General features: G+C 34.8%; 1 protein-coding gene and 1 long non-coding RNA gene across 3 annotated transcripts in view; one reads left to right on the top strand and one right to left on the bottom strand.

Moving 5' to 3' along the window:
* Positions 1 to 21,631, bottom strand: part of LOC143250901 (uncharacterized) — a 106,245-nt gene that overhangs the window by 75,862 nt on the left and 8,752 nt on the right. The gene's annotated exons all lie outside the window — the stretch shown is intronic.
* Positions 16,769 to 21,631, top strand: part of LOC143250856 (calmodulin-binding transcription activator 2-like) — a 188,657-nt gene continuing 183,794 nt past the window's right edge. Inside the window, exon 1 of the mRNA XM_076501984.1 lies at positions 16,769 to 16,915. The gene's annotated coding sequence lies outside the window, so the exon portion shown is untranslated. The remainder of the gene's footprint in view (positions 16,916 to 21,631) is intronic.

The following is a 21,631-nucleotide window of genomic DNA, read 5'->3' as shown; positions in this document are numbered from 1 at the left end:
TTTTATTAAGTCACCTGCCCTAAAATACGTCGCAAACAATCTTATTCACAACTATTCTTCACTATTATGAAAATATCAACTGACCATAACTATCGAACGACCCTCCCTAGCATGTGACAATTGCTAACATCAAATAAATTTATTTTTCATCCGTGATCATTGATTGTGTTTGTTTTTCTAATAGCAAAGCCACATCGGGCTATCTGCTCAGCCCACCGAGGGGATTCGAACCCCTGATTTTAGCGTTGTAAATCCGGAGACACACCGCTGTACTAGAGAGGGGCCAATGATCACTGAAGAAGTTTTATCTAGAACACGTTATAAAACTTGTATCAAAGTTTCTTTGATATAAGCTTACGATGTTATTAAAAGCATTGAATGGTTTGAGAAAGACATACAACCACTATATGATTTCCAAAGCTGTTTTTCACCTTTAAAGACATCTAGATGGTATACAACCAGCTGAAAAACTTTTGGGTTTTGAAATAACAACTTTGATAATAGCAAATATGTTAATAAGTTAATATCAATTATTGCATTAATGTATGCATGTGCAATAGCGCCAACTTATGTAGATTAAGTTTATATACATATTTTATTACGTATTTTCAAAGGCGTTTTTATATTAATAGCTCTACAGATGTTAGAAATATTTTTAAAAAACGCTATAAAGACCTGGAATAGAAACCAGTTTTCGTTATAAGCCTATAAGTGAAAGGTCTGTTATGCTATATTTAATTTCAATTTATATAATTAAATTTTGGAAATTGAAACACTTTTTCTAAGAGGTTTTTTATGATGCCAGAAAGATTTTGTTCGAGTTCAAAGTAATTTCTAATATGAACATGTACAACGTTATACGCTGATTTCCTTCTTTAGATAATACAATATAATAAAGGTGAATAAAAAGTAGAGCAGTTGAAATAAAGAAGAGGGGAAGGGGAAAGTCGTCCGAAGACCAGTGGACGGGGTGGAGATTGGCCCACAGGTAAATGTAGGTCAGCACTTCAACTACATATGAATACCACGTGCCTGTCTGTGACGAGGTACCAAGGATTTGTCTAACCTCAGATGCGTTTGGTCTATAAAGTATAGGTTACCATAGTGTTCTAATTGGTGCCCAAGGCTTCTCACTCAAGTTAGACCAGAAGGACAAGCTAAGTAGGACCAAATACTGCAAATAAAATAAAACATAACAAGAACTATGAATTTGGTTTTGTGTTTAGTTTTAAAACCAGAACTCTAACGATGTGTTTGACTTACTTGCCTTAGGCTATTATCCCATACAATTGATTTTTTTTTTATATTTGTTACTCTCAGAAAAACTTAACATACGTTTCATATTATGTTATACGTACAGCATTAAAATGTCAATCTTACAACGCTCTAAGTCCTGCGTTTGAAAACAGGTTTCTTGCAACACGCTGCTGTTGGAAATTTTTAATTTTTTGCTTTTTAATTTTGTATTAAAGTCTAAAATTGGCTAGTGGCTGAAACTATTATCAAATCGTAATCTATTAATGTGAAAATATTTAATCTACACTGTAATTTGTCAACTACTGACCAACTTCAGACTCTGTTGCCAACATATATTCAAACTGCTCAGAAGAATCAGAAAAAACTGAAAATATACCCCAAAGTTTAAAAAGTGTAATTCAACTAGAAGCAGTGTAGTATTAGTCCCATTGTTTAGGGGAAACTTTTACTGAATCACAAAAAGAAAAAAAGAAGATGGTATTATGCTATTTGTGTGTGTTTCTCTTTTAGCAAAGCCACATCAGGCTATCTGCTGAGTCCACCGAGGGGAATCGAACTCCTGATTTTAGCGTAGTAAATCTGTAGATTTACCGCTATCCCATCTGGAGACAGATTATATGACACTGCAATGTCAGAAGGAGATATTAAGAATTGATCAGTGCAAGTACCATCAGATAGTGATATGTCATGGTATACCCAGTGGTTCGTACATTGTTGATAAAGGATTCCACTACTGAAAAAATAACGATCCCAAACATTCATCTAACCTATGCAGAAATTACTTAACTAAGATAGAAGCTGCCTCGATATTAACCCAGTTGAGCAGATCTGGGGTTCGATAGATCAAAAAACCTGACAAACGAAAAGTTACCCCCAAAGAAACTTTATGGCAGTGTATTAAACATTTGGAGTAAAACCCCAAAGGAGAGTTTGTTTAAATATATTTCCACAATACCTGATAGACTGTCTGTAGTTATTAAAGCAAAAGAGACACACAAGATATTAACTGTTTGCTGAACTCAAACACTTCCACTGAGCTTCTGTTGTACTAAATATGAATATTAATTACATTTTGATGTTCCACCTATGATTTACCTTCCATTGTTCTTTGAAAGTAGCCAGTATTTTTTACTTTATCCTAACACTTTTATACAGTACTATATTGTTATTAAAGATTCATTATACTTAAGGTCTTTAAATGTTAGAAATTTAATGTTAGTTCCTATAGGTTAACAGTTAACTTGTCACTCCATCCAGAACAATGATTCTAATTGCAGCAAAATATCAAGTAAGATATTAAAAATGTCTTCAATTATATAGATTTTATCCCACTATAAATGGTTTGTTAATTTGTATTTAGGTGTAGATGTAATAATAATGGGATAATAATTACAGATACACTGACTTAAAAACTAACTTAACGTAACTACTTGAAGCTCTTTAACTTGAATAACACTTGAACGAAAATGACCTGGGAGTGGTGATGTTTAACCTACTCGCATCTTCGTTCTGCAGCTGGGGTTGGTGATGTTTAATCTACTCACAGGTACACTAGCATAAAATTGTCCGGACATTTATCTCAGTATTTGTATAAAACTATATATGAATATAACTACATAACAAAATCAAAATTATTGAAAAATAAATGTACCATAAACAATACAAAAATATTATACCAATTATTAGACAAGTATAAAAAATGTAATTTCTAAAAGGAGGAAAAAAACAACAACAAATGTCCTGCACAGCAATTTCCAAATCGGTTCTCGATAAATTTTAATTTGTTTTATGTTTGTTTGTTTGTTTTTGAATTTCGCACAAAGTTACTCGAGGGCTAGAGGGAAGGCAACTAGTCATCACCACCCACCGCCAACTCTTGGGCTACTCTTTTACCAACGAATAGTGGGATTGACCGTCACATTATAACGCCCCTACGGCTGGGAGGGCGAGCATGTTTGGCGGGCGCGAATTCGCGACCCTCGGATTACGAGTCGCACGCCTTACGCGCTTGGCCATGCCGGGCCAATTTGTTTTATGTATTTATTATTCATTATTGTTTTCTAGTGCTGAATATTCGCCTGCATGATCTTGATATAGACATAGTGTGTTAATTATGTTCATTATACTGCTCTCCTCCAGTGGTACAGCGGCATGTCTGTGGGCTTACAACACTAGAAACCAAACGTTTGGTGGGCAGAGCACATATAGCCCACTCTGTAGCTTTGTGGTTAATTGCAAAAAAAAAAAAAATTATACGCATGCATGATTTATGCATGTGTGGTCACTTTATACACTCAATGCAAACATAGTTAAGTACAATTCATAAGTGATAGATATATTCACATAAACTTATATATATATATATGAAGTTAAACCTTAGTCAACAGGGTTTTCACTGCATTGTTGAGCAGCAAACACATATTCCTAGTTTTAACTATTATTTTAACACAAATATTAGTAATTTAATTTCACAGAATATATAATTAACAGAAGTGACGAGATTTATTAATGCAGGTGCCCCCAGTGGCACAGCATTATGTCTGCAAACTTACACCGCAAAACACAAAAGGGTTTTTATTAATTTAACTAAACTTAAAACTAACAGCAAAAATGTGGCTTTTTAAGCAGATACTTAATAATTTATTCTAATGATATCCAACGCTAAAATCAGGAGTTTGATGATCCTAGGTGGACACAACAAATAGTACGATGTGACTTTGCAATAAGAACAAAACAGGTAGTATCGTTTGTTTTTGAAATTCGCGCAAACCTACACGAGGGCTATCTGCGTTAGCCGTCCCTAATTTACCAGTGTAAGACTAGAGAGAAGGCAGCTGGTCACCAACACCCACCGCCAACTACTGGGTTACTCTTTTACCAACGAATAATGGGATTGACCGTAACATTATAATGACCCCACGGCTGAAAGCGGGAGCATGCTTGGTGTGACGGGGATTAGAACCTTCGGCCTAGGATTACGAATCGAGCGCCTTAACCACCTGGCCATATCGGGCCTAAACAGGAGGTAACACCGAGGTTGTCATATAAACTCGGTCCGGCATGGCCGGGTGGTTAACGCACTCGACTCGTAATCTGAGGGTCGCGGGTTCGAATCCCCATAACTCTAAACATGCTCGCCCTTTCTCGCCATGAGGCGTTATAATGTGACGGTCAAACCCACTATTCGTTTGTAAAAGAGTAGCCCAAGAATTGGCAGTGGATGGTGATGACAAGCTGCCTTCTCTCTAGTGTTCCACTGGAAAATTAGAAACGCCTAGCGCAGACAGCCCTCTTGTAGCTTTGTGCGAAATTCAAAACAAACCACACGTACTGGGTGTTCGGAAAGTCACTGTGCAGTTTTGTAATAATATTTTATTATATTTCAGATTTTGATTCCATTATGGTTTTAACAACTGAAAAACGTGTATGGCTCGTCGAACACGTATTCCGAGAAGGTGGTAGATACACAGATGTGGTGCGACAGCGATTTGCTGAAACATTCCCAGATCCACCTGTTCCACATCGCAATGCAGTTCGTAACCTTGTTGATAAGTTTCGGGAAACAGGATCAGAGGATGATGCCAAACGCTGTGGAAGGCCAGCAAAACTATCGGAGGTGAAACTGTTGGATATTTCTGACAGTGTAACGCAGAGTCCATCAAAATTATTACAAAAGTTAGTTCAGCAGCATGATATTGGTCTTGGAACTGCTCATAAGGCCGTCAAAAAGAAATTAAGCTCTTCCCATACAAAATAATGGCGGTACAAGAACTGGAAACAACTGATAATGAAAAACGAATACGCTATTGCAGATGGTATAACCTATTTATCGAAGAGAATACACCTCATGTGTTGGATGTGACCTTTTTCACCGACAAAGCATGGTTCCATCTCTCGGATTACGTTAATTCACAAAATTCAAGATTGTGGTCTTCCGATAATCCTCACAGTTTGCACGAAACACCCCTACATGATTTCAAGGTTGGTGTGTGGGTTGCGATTTCCAGACGTCGAATTGTTGGCCCTATTTTCTTTATGAACACAATAAACAGCGAGCGCTATTGTTCGGAGATTCTTCACACCTTCATCGGTCAGATGACAAGTGATGAAATCAATTACTCATGGTTTCAACAGGATGGTGCTACTGCCCACACATCTCACAGATCTATGCAGTTATTAAAGGAGTTTTGGAGACCGCATTATTTCCAAAGACGTGTGACCCCCACACTCACCAGATCTTAATCCACCAGACTTTTATCTATGGAGAGCAGAAAATCATCAGTGTATCGAGATCGTCCGCGCACGCTGGATGACTTGAAAGCATGCGATAACAGCATTCATTCAGTCTATTTCAAGCCAGCAACTGATAGCGGTGTTTAGAAACAAAATAAGAAGGATCCAAGCCTGTATTGATGCCAACGGGGGTCACTTTCAACATTGTTTATAATTATCATTCGTATTTACCTCCTGTATTCTATATTGAAACATGTCTGTTGATAAATATATAAGTGCACAGCGACTTTCCGAACACCCTGTATGAACTCAACTGGACATAGAATTAGTAACAACGAGGAGTTTGTTAATTCAACTGAAAATATGATTAACACAGTGAAGCATTTTGTTATTTCTGTTGAATGTAATGCCATTCAAGTTAAGGGTTTTTTTTTTATTTAGCCGAATGTGCAATTAGCAATAACTCAGCAATAAGGTGTTTTATTTCATCAACAGCAGTGAGAAGGTTTATTTAATCAACTAAATTATAATTAACATTAGGGAGGAAATTTATTTAATCAACTAAATGTATAAATAATAGAAATAACAGAATATGTCGATTCAATTGAAAGTACCGTTAACAGCAGGTTTATTTGGGTTATTCGCAATTTGTAACATGTGCTCTACTGGAACTACTTTCTCTGTCGTCGAGCATTTCCAGTATAACAGTTGGCCGACACTGTAATTTATATCCTAACTATGAACTTCTGGAAAGTTTGATTTTGAATTTCGCGCAAAGCTACTCAAGGGCTATCTGTGCTATTGGTCCCTAATATAGAAGGTAGACAAGAGGGAAGGCAACTAGTCATCCACAGCCGACTCTTGAGCTACTCTTTTACCAACAAATGGTGGGATTAACCGTAACATTATAAACCCCCACAACTGAAATGGCAGGCATGATTGGTGTGATGGGGATTCGAACCCGCAACCCTCAGATTATGAGTCGAACACCCTAAACACCTGGCAACGCTGGGCCACTACAAGAAAGAACGAAAGGTAATTCTTCGATCACGCTTTTACGCTTCTTAGTAAACTTTATACAGACGCACCCTCCAATGTACGTGAACTCGGTTTTCAAGCCTACATTCGACCAAATCGAATACACCAAAATATCTAAGAGTTTGAACGGGAAACTTGAAAAATGTTATTAAATTGGATTGTTTTGAAAATAGCTGTTTTCTCGTTCAAGGTACGACTGGAAGCTTGTGAATGTTTTACTCAAATGAGATTTTCAGGTTATTAACCTTGTTTGTTGTCTTGGTAACAGCACCTGCACCTGTAGCTGTGTAAATCTTCATTACAACAGTTTTATATTTCTTATGGATCGCTTTCACTTTCCAGATAAAGGTATTGATTGGGCCAAGATGTTACTTTGAACCTCATTCTTTTCCTCTGCTATGCTCGTTTTCCAATTCGATGAATGTAATATATTGGTACAAAACGTGTCGCTTGTTGTGTCGGAGTTTACATCTGCAGTAACACGGCACTACAATAGCACGTGCTGATACTTTAAACAAAGTTCGATTAACTTTCTGTATTTAACAGCAGTGACAAGGATCGTTAAGAAAGAATAAACGCTAACACAGTAATCGCCTAAGAAAGAAACTAAAACCTGAAAGAATGTATCACTGTGCTTATGGATGTCGTGTACATATCAACAACCAGAACATTTCTCTTTTTTAACAACTCGCACGTGAAGGTGATTAATTAACAGTCGAATATCTGTGTTTGGTCTTCTCAGCCTCTCGTAAAAATCATTTAAAACTCTACTGATGCAGTCTGTAAATAGGATACAATACTTCTATTTTACGATGTTAACTGCGTGAATTTTATTGCGAAAATAAAATTTATTCCTTTCGGATATTCTTTTAGAATTTAAAACTTTGCACATAAAGATGTTTACACAAGTTTCCGTTGTATTTTACTGTATATTTATTTCAGTGTCTTATTATCTGTACATCAGATAATAATTTTGTTTTCCTTAGCCAAATATAGTATGCAAGCAACGATAATTTTTAAAAAGTGTTTTAGTAAAATTATATATCAGTAAACGTGACAGGTTAATTTAATGAAATATTTATAATAGTGAGGGTGTACAGTTTCAATTAAAACTTAGAACTTATAAATAGAAACTTTGTTTTAACTGTTCTCAAAAGTAAGAGCACGCAATAATTCTATGTTTTTGAACTATGGCCTTAAATGTTGAATTTAAAAAGGTCTACAATTTATAATTGTGAAATTTATGTCAAATTATATATACACACCTTTTAAAGTAAGAATACGTCCTATTTTATTTATATCAATTCCACACATTCACGATAATATTACAAACCTTACCATTCTTGTCTATCTCAATGTTTTTCAAATGTATGTGTTGTTTTATTTTAAAGTCACAATGGAATATCTGCTGTGTTTACCTCAGGGAATGGACCCCGAATATTAACGTTGCAAGTCAGTAGGCTTAGCGCTGTCCTGCCCGAGGTCAATCATTAGAGAAGACATATTGATAATTTCGTAGCGGAAAGAATAAAATTTGTTGCTTTATATAAATTAATAAATTTGCTAATCATTAAAATATTTAAGTAGAATTCTAAAATATAAATTGCTCTCGTATACTTAATGCCCTCTATTAGGTGAGCAGTAATCTTAAGGCTATATAGCGCTGTAACTTGAGTTTTGATCCTTGGAGCGGATACAGCACAGATAGCCCAATGTGCAGCTTTGTGCTTAAAAAAACAATAAAATATAAATCGTTTATTTAATGCAGTCTGAAAGCTATTACTTAAAACTTGTTTACTATTTACTGATGTAGCCGGTCCTCATTCCTTTTCCGACAAATTTTCTCGGAAGAAATAAAAACTACAATTTTGATAAATGCATGTCGGCGTTGAGAAATAAAAAGCCTGAATATTACAGTCATGCTTGAACTACAGGTCTGAAACTGATACACATTCGACAATATCGGATTGCGGTTGGAAAATTTCCGCTAAATTTTTAAGCTAACATAAAAGACAATTTTCGCAAGACAAAATTCCGCGATGCTCAAGACTATAAAAAACAGAGTTTTGGATTGTAACTGTAACGGTATCAGTCTCAGTAAGTCAACTTTTGTCGGCTTCATGTTTCTCGTATAGGAAATACAAACACGAATGCATTGAAGTAAATTTGAAATTTTATTTCCATCAGTGAAAAAGAGCCACTTACAAATAGCCCAGTCTGAGACCATGTTTTAACGCTAGTTATCGGTTTAAGATCTTTAACTTCTGAGTCCATAACTAAGTGCGTGAAATTAGATTGAAAAATAATTATTATGTTTGTGTTCTTTCAAGAAACACTGTTTGATGTTATCAGCTTATTGCTCCTCGTTTTATTTTATAAATAAAAACGGTTCTTTACGTTTTCATACTCATATGCCTATTTAGTGCTTAAATGTTCTATATATACATACGTTTGGTTTGAATTTCGCACAAAGCTACACGAGGACTCTCTGCGGTAGCTGTCCCTAATTTATCAGCGTAAGACTAGAAGGAAGGTAATAGTCATTACCACCCACCGCCCACTTCCGGGTTACTCTTTTAGTAATGAATAATACTCCCCCCCCCCGGCTAAAAAGGGTGAGCATGTTTGGTACGACGGGGATTCGACCCCGCGCCCCTCAGATTAGGAGTTGAGTACCTTAACCACCTGACTATGACGGATATTTTTCATAACTCTCTGCTTTTTTTAGTGTTTTTAGTATTCTATGTGCTTACTTGTACTTATCTCCCAATTTAGTGTTCAGGTAGTCTATGTGCTTATCTATACTTATCTGTCTAACTTTGTGCTTACATATACTTATCTGTGTATTTAGTGTTCAAGTATTCTATGTGCTTACTTATCTGCCTATTTAGTGTTCAAATACTCTATGTGTCTACCTCCACTTATTCATCTAACTGGTATTTAAGTTTTAATGGAACTGTAGTATCATACTTAGTGGCTCTACAGAAGAAAAATGTAAACAAAGACTGAAATAAACCTTTTAATCTCATTTAGTTTTCTATGATGATATAATTTCTTTATCGTAATGATTTTAATCACAATAAATGTTATTCTAGTTGAGTGAAACATAATGTGAAAACGAATATTTCATTATTTGTATTAATATACATCTAATGTTACGTTCTGAAACATTGGTTCTACACACGTTGTTTCCGAGGTTGAATCAAACCAAACTGGTGGCATTACAGATTGAAAAGGAATGAAAATTCATTTCCAATAAATGGAAGACATTATTTAGTTCATACATACTCAATATTTAAAACTATTTTTTTATAATTATCATGCTCGCCTTTCGGCTTATTTCACTCTTATTTACATCAAGCGCAGAATAACCATACAGTCTGTGGAATTGGATGAAAGCCAAAGAAATGTTTCACCTTGTGAAATGTTTGTTAAATTATTTTTCCAGAAGCTGAATCACAGATCAGGTTTGATCCTAACTAGTACACAAAGAAAGTATTTCGTTCGGCATTAATTATACACTGAGAGCGGTACAAGATCAAAGACAGAACTAAATGAAACAACTGGACTTAGATATGTTTTTACCACAACCTCGAGGAAACATTTTTCATATGCCATTTTAAGAGATATTAAAGTTATGACTTTTCACTCTAGACTCTTAAAAAAAGCAGATCAAAGAAATATGACACACCTATATAGCTCATGCATGTATAACATAAAATAAAACAAAAGTGTTTATGTTATTATTTAAAACCTATTTTATTTTATTACAAGTTCCATATAAAATCAAAATCAGTTGAATTTAGTTTCATCCTGTGTTTATTGGTTTAATATTAAAGATAATTTTAAATAATAAAATTTTGTATCATTGTTAGTTTTAAACATAGTACAGTTTTATTAAAATTCTAGACAGCACAACCAAAGTAAAGTTTGAAACTTGAGTAGATGACAATTGACTTTATTTTTGTGAGACTTTGGTCTTTATGTTGAAGTTTTAATCCAATGCTATAGAAAACATTAACTTGAAACTTTGATAACCAGTTTTTATTTGTAAGTTAACCTGGGCCTTACTGATCAATAGTTAACCATGCAGTAACTTTCGTAAAAAGAAATTATCTATCTAGATTAACTTATCGTTAAATGTAACTAAAGATTTTGACAAATTAACCATGCAGAAGTTCTTCAAACTAGTGCGTTTCGTCGGGTTAGCAAGCAGTTTCACTAAGTTTTTCACAAAAAATCTTACAAAAACCGTGGCCGTTGAACCAGAAGCCGACATGATCAAAGCCTCATCAACCAAAGGTTTCGACAGGTTAATCATAAAGGACTTTTAATAACCAGAGAATTTGGGCAAGTTAACTAGACGAACAATCTTGCTAACCAAAGAGGTTTTGACAAATTAGACATAAAGAAGCCTTTCTAATGAAAGTTTAGTAAGAAGTAGATGACCAGTTTACTAAATATTTTACAAAACCTTCGCAATGTAAGTAAATGTTTTGTGTTTTACCTTCTTGTCTGAGTGTAATATGTTACTGATATACTTCCTGACGTCAACGATAACTCACAATTATGTTACAAATGTTAATGAGGCTGGAAAACAGAAACTTTATCACTGATAGTTGTAACGAATATAACACTAAAAAGCGTTTGTTTGCTTTTAAAGCTGGTAGCCGTGCTAATTTAGCATTATCAGACTAAAGAGAAGTTAACTAGTCATCATCACCCACCGCCAACTCTTTTGCTAACGAATAATATGATTGGCACTCACATTATAACGCCCTCATGGCAGAAAGGGCGATAATGTTTGAGTTAACATGAATTTGAACCTGCGACCTTCAGATTAAGAGTCGGCAGCCTTTAACCATCTAGCCATCCCGGATCTTTATAAAAGTAAAATTTAATTCGTATTAAAGAACTTATTCATTTCCTAAATATTTGGCTTCTGATAATACCTCAGTGATGGTACGTATAATTTGATCAATTATAGGACAAAAGCTCCTAGATATACTTAGATGATTTCAAGAGCAAACGTAGAACAGATAATATCAAAGTGATTTAGTGGTGTATGAAGGCTAATGCAAACCCGAGAAAGGAAAACTGCTACACCTTTCGACTGGCCCAACATATATTTAAGGTGTGAAATATATATACATATATGTTACTGAAAAAACAACAACAATGAATTATCACACGAAATTATAGTTAATGATACCATAAAAAGAGTAAAATAAGAAAAAAAACGACGTATGTTATGACACTAAAGTTTATAACAATTGTACTTTTTTCTTAGCTTTCATATTGCAACTGAGTCGCTTAACTACTGCCTCCAGCACTGTATTAAAGTCAATGTGGACCTATAAAAACCTTGAGTGTATAATTTTTTCTCCACAAATCACAATTTTTTGTTTACCTGTTTAAAGAGCCTTTTACCAAATATAATGTTTCCAAAATACCACAGTTCACCACTTAAAAATTATATGAGAAGACTATTTAAAAAAAACAAAAACGAAATCCCTTTTGGGCCCTTAACACCTTGGACCCAGAGGCATCAGATAGTTGCTTATTCTGCCATTTGATCAATCTGGCCGTAATTATCATGACCTTCATCTCCACATCATAACAACTTTTGCTAAAATTATCTGAGATTTATTACGAATAATTAACGAACACAACATAATTTGTAAAACCACAAGATTTCTTAATGAGCCGTCTTAGCTTTACATACATATATTTTTTCGGTTGTTTTTTGACCAACTATTACTTTTATGTTGAAATTGGTTATTTCAGTAGCAATAGAAACAGAGGATGAAAAATAAAAAAGTTAGTTGTTTGATTGGATAATAAAATTCATTCAAGAGTTTATATTTTGATGAAGTATATACAAAGAACAATACTTGTAAAAAAAAGTCGTTGACAATTCCAATAGCATTTTATAAAAAATTCCCAAATATAGAAATTGGCAGAAAATAGAGAAACACAGAATTTCTAGATTACTCCATCAAAAGTTGTTTAATGTGAGGATTTAATAAATGGTGACAACATTACTAATTAATGTACGTTAGATTTGCAACCAAAGTGTAAGTATTAAGAAATTAGTATATCTACATACTGTAAAAAATCCATTGAAATTAGCTAAAAACTGACTAAATTATAATGCAGATTGAGGGTCTAGTTTCAAACTAACAAAGTAAATTGAAAATACTTACTTAATGAAATTTTTTTAAACTGTGATCCCTAGCAATTCCCCATTAAGACAGATAGGTCATCTTTAATTGTTAGTTCTCATACCATCTGGTTATTGTATGTCATGATAATGTTTTGGCAATAACAATTAAAGGCGTTTGGTTGAGTCATTTAAACGGCTTCGCATGATCTGCACTTATAACACAGAAAAATAAAGTGCTCTTTTTTTCTTTATGAGAAAGATTTCCCGGAGTATTACTAATAGTCAAGTGAGAAATGCCCGTCTTGTTGAGCAAATGGAATATTTCACTGTTAAAGCTTTAAACGTGAATCAGTATTGTTCACAACAAATAACTATTGTTTTTATACATAACAAATAACCTATACCACTATAGGTGATCAAAGAATAGATATCAGTAATGCTATCCAGATATTCTACTGTAAGCCTGAGTCTGGTCTAGGTTTTAACGTACAGGACTATGAATCCGAGGGTTCATGACTCTTGTCCCCACAAAATCACACTCCAGAATTTGTTGCCACAAGAGTGACGGTCAAATATACCAATGATCAATAGGGAAAACCAGACAGTTGGCGGTGGGCGCTGTTGAATAGCTGCCTTGCTTATTGTCTATAAGTTAAAAATCAGAGACGGCTACCACGAACATTCCTTGGAACTAATTCAAGTGAATATCCAAAAAAATTAAACAATTCTAGAGCATTCAGCGTATATATTGTTTGACAGGTTATAATGTTTTTATCAACGCAATTGTATGTTTCAAGAAAGTTCTGAAATAACACATTAAAGAGGCAATAAGTTAGAAAACGGGCTCAAAGGTATTCGCCTTTTCTTATTGATTTGTACATTTAAAATAGTATTTTATTTGTTGTATATATATATTCATTGATGTTAGAAACGGTAATGGCAACAAGATGGCCCGATAACAACGCAACAATAATAACAGTAAAATTCCTTTTGATGACGAATTAAAGGCAATTAACTCAAAATGCAACTCAATTGTTCTCGCCCAGTTTTATAAACCAAGCTCTTTCTGAAAGCACAAACCCAAATGGACATAATACAACCGAATAAAAATGTATCCTTAATAACAGAAAAATGTAAATATTGTTTTTGATGACATCACTTTAACATGACAAAAACTGAGAGTGCAGGAACCTTCATATCTGTTGTACATAGTCTCATTTTGAAAGACCACTCTTACGTCATACAATGGCTATATTCAATCTCGAATTACTGACTTGTTTTCATGCTGTTCGCATATTATTTCATGATGAGTAATTATTACAAAAAACTCAGTTTAAACAGCTGATTCAAACAAAAATGGTAAAACCATTTTCTATGTATTTCGACAAAAAGTTTAGAAAAATATGCAAATCATTCCACTATGCACTACAAATTTTGAAAGACAACAAAACATTTTATACATAAAATACAAAGAACAGCCAGAAATAATTAGTTGGATTAATCCCAGAATTAGTGGTAAATCTTTTTGTTTCAAACTTATTACTTGTTTCGGACCATCTAACAAATTTGGCCCGGTATGGCCAGGTGATTAAGGAACTCAACTCGTAATTCGAGGGTCGCGGGTTTGAATCCCCCTCACACCAAACATGCTCGCTCTTTCAGTCGTGGGGGCGTTATAATGTGACGGTCGATCACACTATTCGTTGGTAAAATAGTAGCCCAAGAGTTGGCGGTGGATGGTGATGACTAGTTGCCTTCCTTCTAGTCTTACACTGCAAAATTAAGGCAGCTAGCGCAGATAGCTCTCATGTAGCTTTGCGCGAAATTAAAACAAAACAAACAAACAATCCAACAAATTCATCGATCTACAAGCACTTGACCTAGAATGTATTTTTTAAAATAAATCATCAAATTTACTTTACTTCCTCTGTCATCAAGGCTTCGAACTTCTGTAAATAGTTTTTGAGGCATAACTGTTGATCATATACCTTGTTGGAATTTTACTGTAATATACTAGCTTGTCCAGAAATAAATCTCGTTTCTGAACTGCGAGGTTTGGAAAAGTATAAACCAGTGTTGTAAAACACGCTTTAATCAAAGTAAGCTTCATTTGCTTCAACACACTTTTGCCAACGTGTAAAGATGCTGCTTATGTCCTTGCTGTAGAAATAAGCATTTCTACGGTCAATGAACGCCTTAAAAGCTTCTTCTGTAGCTGCCTGGTTTTGAAAGCGTTTATTGTTCAAAAAAGTTGTCAAAGTGCTTGGAAAAAAGAAAATCTGTAGGGAAAAGGTGAATGAGGCAGAACCTCGATTTCCAATTTGTTCAAATTTTTGTTTTCAATTTTTGGAGCGTCATCCTTGACAGGTCTCATAACGCCGATTTTGTTTCTCTTCAGTCAACTCGTGCAGAACCCACTTATCCAACTTTTTTGTCTTTACAATCGCACTCAGGTGTTTGGCAATGCTTGATTTGCTTGAGCCTATCCCACATACTGTTGTGCGAGGGTCTGTCTGAACTGCTTCCCTTAATGCGTTTTCCTCTAAGGATGCCTTCTTCCACGACCTTCGTGGTCTTCAAGACTTTCATCTCTATGTCGAAACCTTTGAAAGCAATGCTAAACTGTACCTTCATTAACACATCCATGGTCGAATGCCTGGTTGGTGATTCGTGTAGTTTCAGGAGCTTTTTGTACAAGTTTGAAGTCGTAGAGGAAAATCAGAAGAAAGTCCTTCTTGTCCAAGCTGCTTTGGGGGTTGCGAAACTGACTCCAATTAGAGTTGAAACAGCAGGCAATTAAGACACCTTGTAAGCGATAAAGATTGGATTAAACCAACCAGCCAACGACAAGTTACTTAATACTTAGCTTCTAAATATCAATATAGGAATTCTGACATTTATTTCTGGACAACCTAATAATAATAAATAAAATGTGTCAGTATAGAAAGTAATAATAATAGTTGGGCAGATATGTCTTGTGTCCATGTGCTTTTATTTCTTATTAGCTGCGTCATAGTGACTTATACAATGGATCAGAGATGCTTCTATTTTTATTAACTACAAACTACTAGTTCATAGCTCCGTCATCTCTTGATTGATTTGAAATCTAATTACAGCTTTGAAGTTAGGAAGTCAAACCCCTTCACTTGATATATTTAGCCATATTCAAGATTTCATAAATTCATTTACTTTAATCCTGCCTAAAAATAATAATTTCAATTTAAGAACAGGCTATAGGTATCCTGATGAGTATTAAAATCGAGTCGGGTATATGCCCGTCTCTCTAACAAACAAAAAGGTCTCATATATTTACGGCCCGGCATGGCCAGGTGTGTTAAAGCGTTCGACTCGTAATATAAGGGTCACGGGTTCGAATCCCTGTCGCACCAAACATGCTCGCCTTTTCAGCCGTGGGGACATAATAATGTGACTGTCAGTCCCACTATTCGTTTGTAAAAGAGTAACCCAAGAGTTGGCGGTGAGTGGTGATGACTAGCTGCCTTCCTTCTAGTCTTACACTGCAAAATTAGGGCGGCTAGCGCAGATAGCCCTCGTGTAGCTTTGCGCGAAATTCAAAAACAAACAAACAGTCTCATATATTTATTTATTCTAATTTTGTCTAAAATAATTTCAAGTGCCGCAGGTATTGAGAATTTCTTCTTGGTTTTCGAATACTTGAAATATACATTTAATACAAGATAGTAAGAAATTCTACTAAGATCCAATTTTATTATTTCAAATGTACAACACCTTTCACAGTATAATCGATTAGATGCTACGGGTCGAAACCATGTGATTATCAAAACCAAAAACTGTCTACTGAAAACCTTGCCATTATTATATTATTAATTAATTATTCATTTAAATAAATTCCCCTCTAAATATTAATTTCCAGTTCCTGGTTTTAGTTTCTATTTAAAATGTTTTGTCTTTTTCTTACAGTTTGGAACATTCTGTCGTTTTTGAACAGTCTATTAAATCAGTCATAAACTAAAATTGTTGTTATGCTTTTCATTTTAAAAACACCGCCACCTAGTGTATTTTATATACCTAAACTTTTAAGCATTCGAGAAATAGATTTATATACGAAGCTCAAAATTTCAAAAGTAAGGAAATGGTGAATTTTCACCAATATGTATTTACAAATAGTTTATTCCTGCTGTCTACAGGAGCCATGAACAACTTTTTATTGCTGGATATTTCCCGTTTTAAACCTCAGTGGTATGTATATGAAGCATATTAATATTTTAAAGTGTAAGATACGAGATTTTATTGAATAGTGTATCATACATTACTTATAAAATGATCGTACCAAACAGAAAATACTTTCATGCTGTAGTAAACGAGCAGCTAACATCAGATAAGACAGATAAATGGACACAAACCGTGATGCATACTGCTGGGTTAGCTAATTAGATACAAATGTGAAGACCAGTAGAATGTTTGTGTTTAGAACGCAAGGTTTGCGCCACCAACTTAGCATCACGAGACGAAGCGTGAGCGCTCTCGGACCTTTTCCTTTTTTCTAACCAGCCTCAAGGTCATCTTTACAGATGTGCTACTGTAAGTCATTGTGTGGCGTGGGTAATAATAAGAAGTTGAAAATGTATCTCAGAACGGCTGGTATGGGTATTAACACTTTTATCGATAAGCAGAGAACAATGTTTCTACCTTCCTAGGTCATCTTCAGGTTAATAAAAAGAGTTTGCAAGTGACCGTTGCCGGACACATATCTTAGGGACGAGAGTATAAACGGGTACGGGATAGTAGGGGGCGTTGCAGTTGGATGTTAGGTTATTAATTAGTATAGGTATAAAAGTGTTCCTTCATATTACTTTAATTTTGGTTTTAGTTACTGTTTAACTAGGGCTCCTTTGATTTTGCGTTTGTTTATATTTGTTTCTCTACTTAGTATCTGGGAGTTTTCTTTGGTTATGTTGTGTTTGGTTTGCAGTGTTCAAAAACGTGTGAAAGTTTGTTTTTTTTGTTCTTTGAAAAGATGTTGAAAAAATCTTACAAACGTCCTGCAAAGAGAGAAGTTTGTTGCAGCATGTTTTATTTGTTCTTCGTGTGTATCTCATAGGGAAACATTGTGTATCTCCCACGTTTCTTTATTATTATTCTTAAACCTGCTGGTACAAATTACGTTTCGAGTTCCTTAACCACATCTATAGTGTAAATAATTTGTTGAACATACATTTAACTGGTTCCGAATATATAATTTGAAAACAAGTACTGTGAGTGCTGTGCTGTTTGTTTGTGATTTGTTGACGGTAAGTTCGAAAAATAAACATTTTTCTGTAGAAGAATCCCAAGGCCAAACAACAACACACTCCATATATTCATACTATTAAGAAGCATAAGTAAGATCTTTTAATTTACAATTGGCGAAAACAAACTTTAATTTCTGATATCAGCTAACAAATATTTTACTTTGATTGTCATCAAATTCAAAGCTACACAATGGGTTATCTGTATTGTGCCCAACACGGGTATCGAAAATTGATTTTTAGTGTCATAAGCTTGCAGACTTACCGTTGAGCCACTGAAGGATAAAACAAACAAAATTAATAATAACTGACATAGATTTGTGAACTGTATAAAATGTGGTAATAGTTCAATAAACTCTAAACTGTATAAACTTAGGTAATGACTCAAAGAAAGTGTCAATGGTATGAATTACAGATGTTATCAACGTGCCCCCCCCAGTGGCTCAGCAGTATGTCTGCGGGCTTCCAACGCTAAAAACCGGATTTCGATACCCGTGGTAAGCAGAGCACAGATAGCCCATTGTGTAGCTTTGTGCTTAATTCAAAACAACAAAATTCTAAATGGTTTTGATAACGTTATTTCCCAATATTATTTGATATTTAGGTTTCACATAGCCGTTTAAGTGAGCTGTGTCGTTGAAATTTAAACAGTTTATGACCATCAATGTAATATGACATAATCTTTGCTGCTAAAAATATTAATTTACAGTAAAACGTATCACCTTTCCCTATTAAAATTCGAACGTAGTAACTTATCTACTTATTTTACACTTCACTAGTTCGATCTCTTCAATGTATATAATTTGTATTGTAATACTTTATCATGTATTATTGCATTTATTCATTTTTATATCAGCGTCTTTCAAGATATCTCTCAGATAGCTCTCGTGTAGCATTGCGCGAAATTAAAAAACAAACAAACAAGCAAACAGTTATTCTCTTAATGAAAGGGCGAGCATGTTTGATGCGACAGGGATTCGAACGCGCGACCCTCAGATTACGAGTCAAACGCCTTAACCAACCTAGTCATGCCGGGCCAATAGCAGAAATAAAACGTTTTTTGTAGTTAAGCACACAGCTACACAATAAGCTAATTGTGTTCTGTTCATCATAGGTATTCAAACCCAGTTTTTAGCGTCGTAGGACCAATAGGTGCAGCTGAAATAAATGTAATTGGTGTAAAATTAAGTTATAGGTGCAATAAATTGTAAAATGGTATTAAACTCAATAACAGTTCAATCATTTTTACAAACGTTATAAAATTCAATAATAGGTGAAATAAATTATAAACGATGTAAAATTTGATACAGTGTGATATAAACTGATAGTTAAGGGCGCTCGATTCAGAATCTGCAGGTCGAAAACAGTTCCAGAACGTCTTCGTTCTTTTAGCCGTGGGGGCGTTATAATGTGACTATCAATCCCACTATGCGTTGGTGAAAAAGTAGCCCAAGAGTTGGCGGTGGGTGGTGATGACTAGGTTCCTTTTCTCTTGTCTTACACTGCTAAATTAGGGACAACTAGCGCAGATAGCCCTCGTGTAGCTTTGCGCGAAATTAAAAAAACAAACAAAAAACTTAGTTAATTATTGAACTAAGTGATATTTACGCTTATTATTTTTTAATTTTGTATTTCTCAACTCCCATCTTTTCCATTTTTTACCTTTACATACGCATATAGTTTTCTTGCTTTTGTAGCTACAGAATACCCTTCTTCAGTGTTGTTTAACATGCTGTTCAGCTATTTTGTTACAAGAAAGACTGTTTAAACAAGCTCAAAAGGTTTTAAATCATTTAAACATGTTAACTGTTATGGAATGAACTTGAGCGAAGTGATACGCAATATATAAAGTACTGAGTTTTAGGAATGACAATTTTTTTAGTATGAAAAATAAGTTTTTATATGAGTTATAAAACATGACTAACATAACCTTGTTTGTTACTTTAATTAAGGCTTAGAAGTGCAGATTTTGGTATGAAGAATAATAGTAAGGAAGATCATTGGAACAGTACTCAAGTTAGAACGTTCATTTGTAGATCAAGGAACACAAAAATAAGAATGGGTGTAACTCTAACAACTGAGCACGCACTTGGTTGAAACGAGCCACCACCCGTCCCTTTATATCTTTGATTTATATTATTCTCAGAAATTTTTAAAACAAGTTACAGAAACTTATGAAATCGATTAGCAGGCTTAGCACGTAATGAGTTTCTTCTGGAAGCACTAAGTGTGTCGATATGTTCTCAGAATGTCTGATATAATTACCAAAATACGTGACATGAGCATTAGTAAGCTACAATAAAATGTATTCTTCCTTAATTTGAATAGGAATATCATAAGTGCGAAGCACGTATAGGATTTTCAGGAAACTTTTTGTGGAATCTTCTTTTGTATCTCCTGGAATACGTAGCATCATAAACACGTAAGGAATCAAGTTTTTGAATACTGAAGTAAACGCAGGTAAATGGTTTTCTAATAAAAGTTTGCGCGGTTTCGGGTGATTTACACGAATCGAGAGCAGTTCGTGAAAATTCGGTCATCGAACCTCACGTGGCACACATACACACACAAGCACCCCTCCCTTATAATTGAATTTTGTGCAAAGCTACACGAGGACTATCTGCGCTAGCCGTCCTTAATTTAGCAGTGTAAGACTAGAGGGAAGGTAGCTATTCATCACCATCCACCGCCAACGCTTGGGATACTCGTTTACCAACGAATAGTGAGATTGACCATAACATTATAACGTCCCCACGGTTGAAGGGGCGAGCATGTTTGATGGGACGGAGATTTGAACCCGTGACCCTTAGATTACGAGTCGAGCGCTTTAACCCACCTGGCCATGCCGAGCCATGTGAAGCGAACCAAGTTTTCCAGTGAAGGATATAACTTGTAGCCTCTCGACGAACGACAACTCTACCAACTGAGATAATAGTACCACGGACTAAAGTGTTAATAAGCCATTTTTAGCAACTCATATTACCACATACTATCGATAGTTTTGTTTCCTGTTTTCAAACTGCATGGTGGAAAGCTGCCGCATTATCACGTGTCGATATGTGGAATTTTAAAACCGGTTTAAAAAAATCTTGAAAATCTTTTTTAGAAGTTAATTTTTTGCTCAGTAACTAATTTAAAATACTTTCACAAGAACAAATAAGCAAGTTTAAACCAATTTGTTAAGTAACTATAAGAGGAAATGGATTAGGCGTAACCATTTGATCAGACTGTAAATCCGAAGATTCATGATTGCAGCCCTTTTCTACAAAATCACGTAGGGCGTGAGGGAAATATTCCATTATGCATTCAGGTACGGGTGGCCCACGAACTAGCGTTAGGTGTTGTTTACTAGTTGTTTTTTTCTCGTATTTATCAGTTTAAAATTAGGGGCAGCTGTGCCAGCTTTATGAAAAGGTTTGAAACAAACAAATAAATAAGAGGAAATAAATAGCACATACACAATCATCAGGTGAACATTTAATTATTTCATTCTATTAAGAAGTAATCCTCTTTTATGATCGCATGGATAATACCATCACTTTTTACAGGTTAAGTTAAGGTCTGGTGGTATCTAAATAAACTATTTATCTAAGCGTAAAGTTGTTTTTACAGCCATGGCTTTGCCACAACAGACTTACACTAAAGTCTCAGTCATCCATTAGGTTTA

The sequence above is a fragment of the Tachypleus tridentatus genome, chromosome 1, assembly GCF_004210375.1.
Source record: "Tachypleus tridentatus isolate NWPU-2018 chromosome 1, ASM421037v1, whole genome shotgun sequence".
Lineage (NCBI taxonomy): Eukaryota > Metazoa > Arthropoda > Merostomata > Xiphosura > Limulidae > Tachypleus > Tachypleus tridentatus.
The sequence above is the reverse complement of the archived record's forward strand: the minus strand, read 5'-3'. Positions and strand labels throughout refer to the sequence as shown.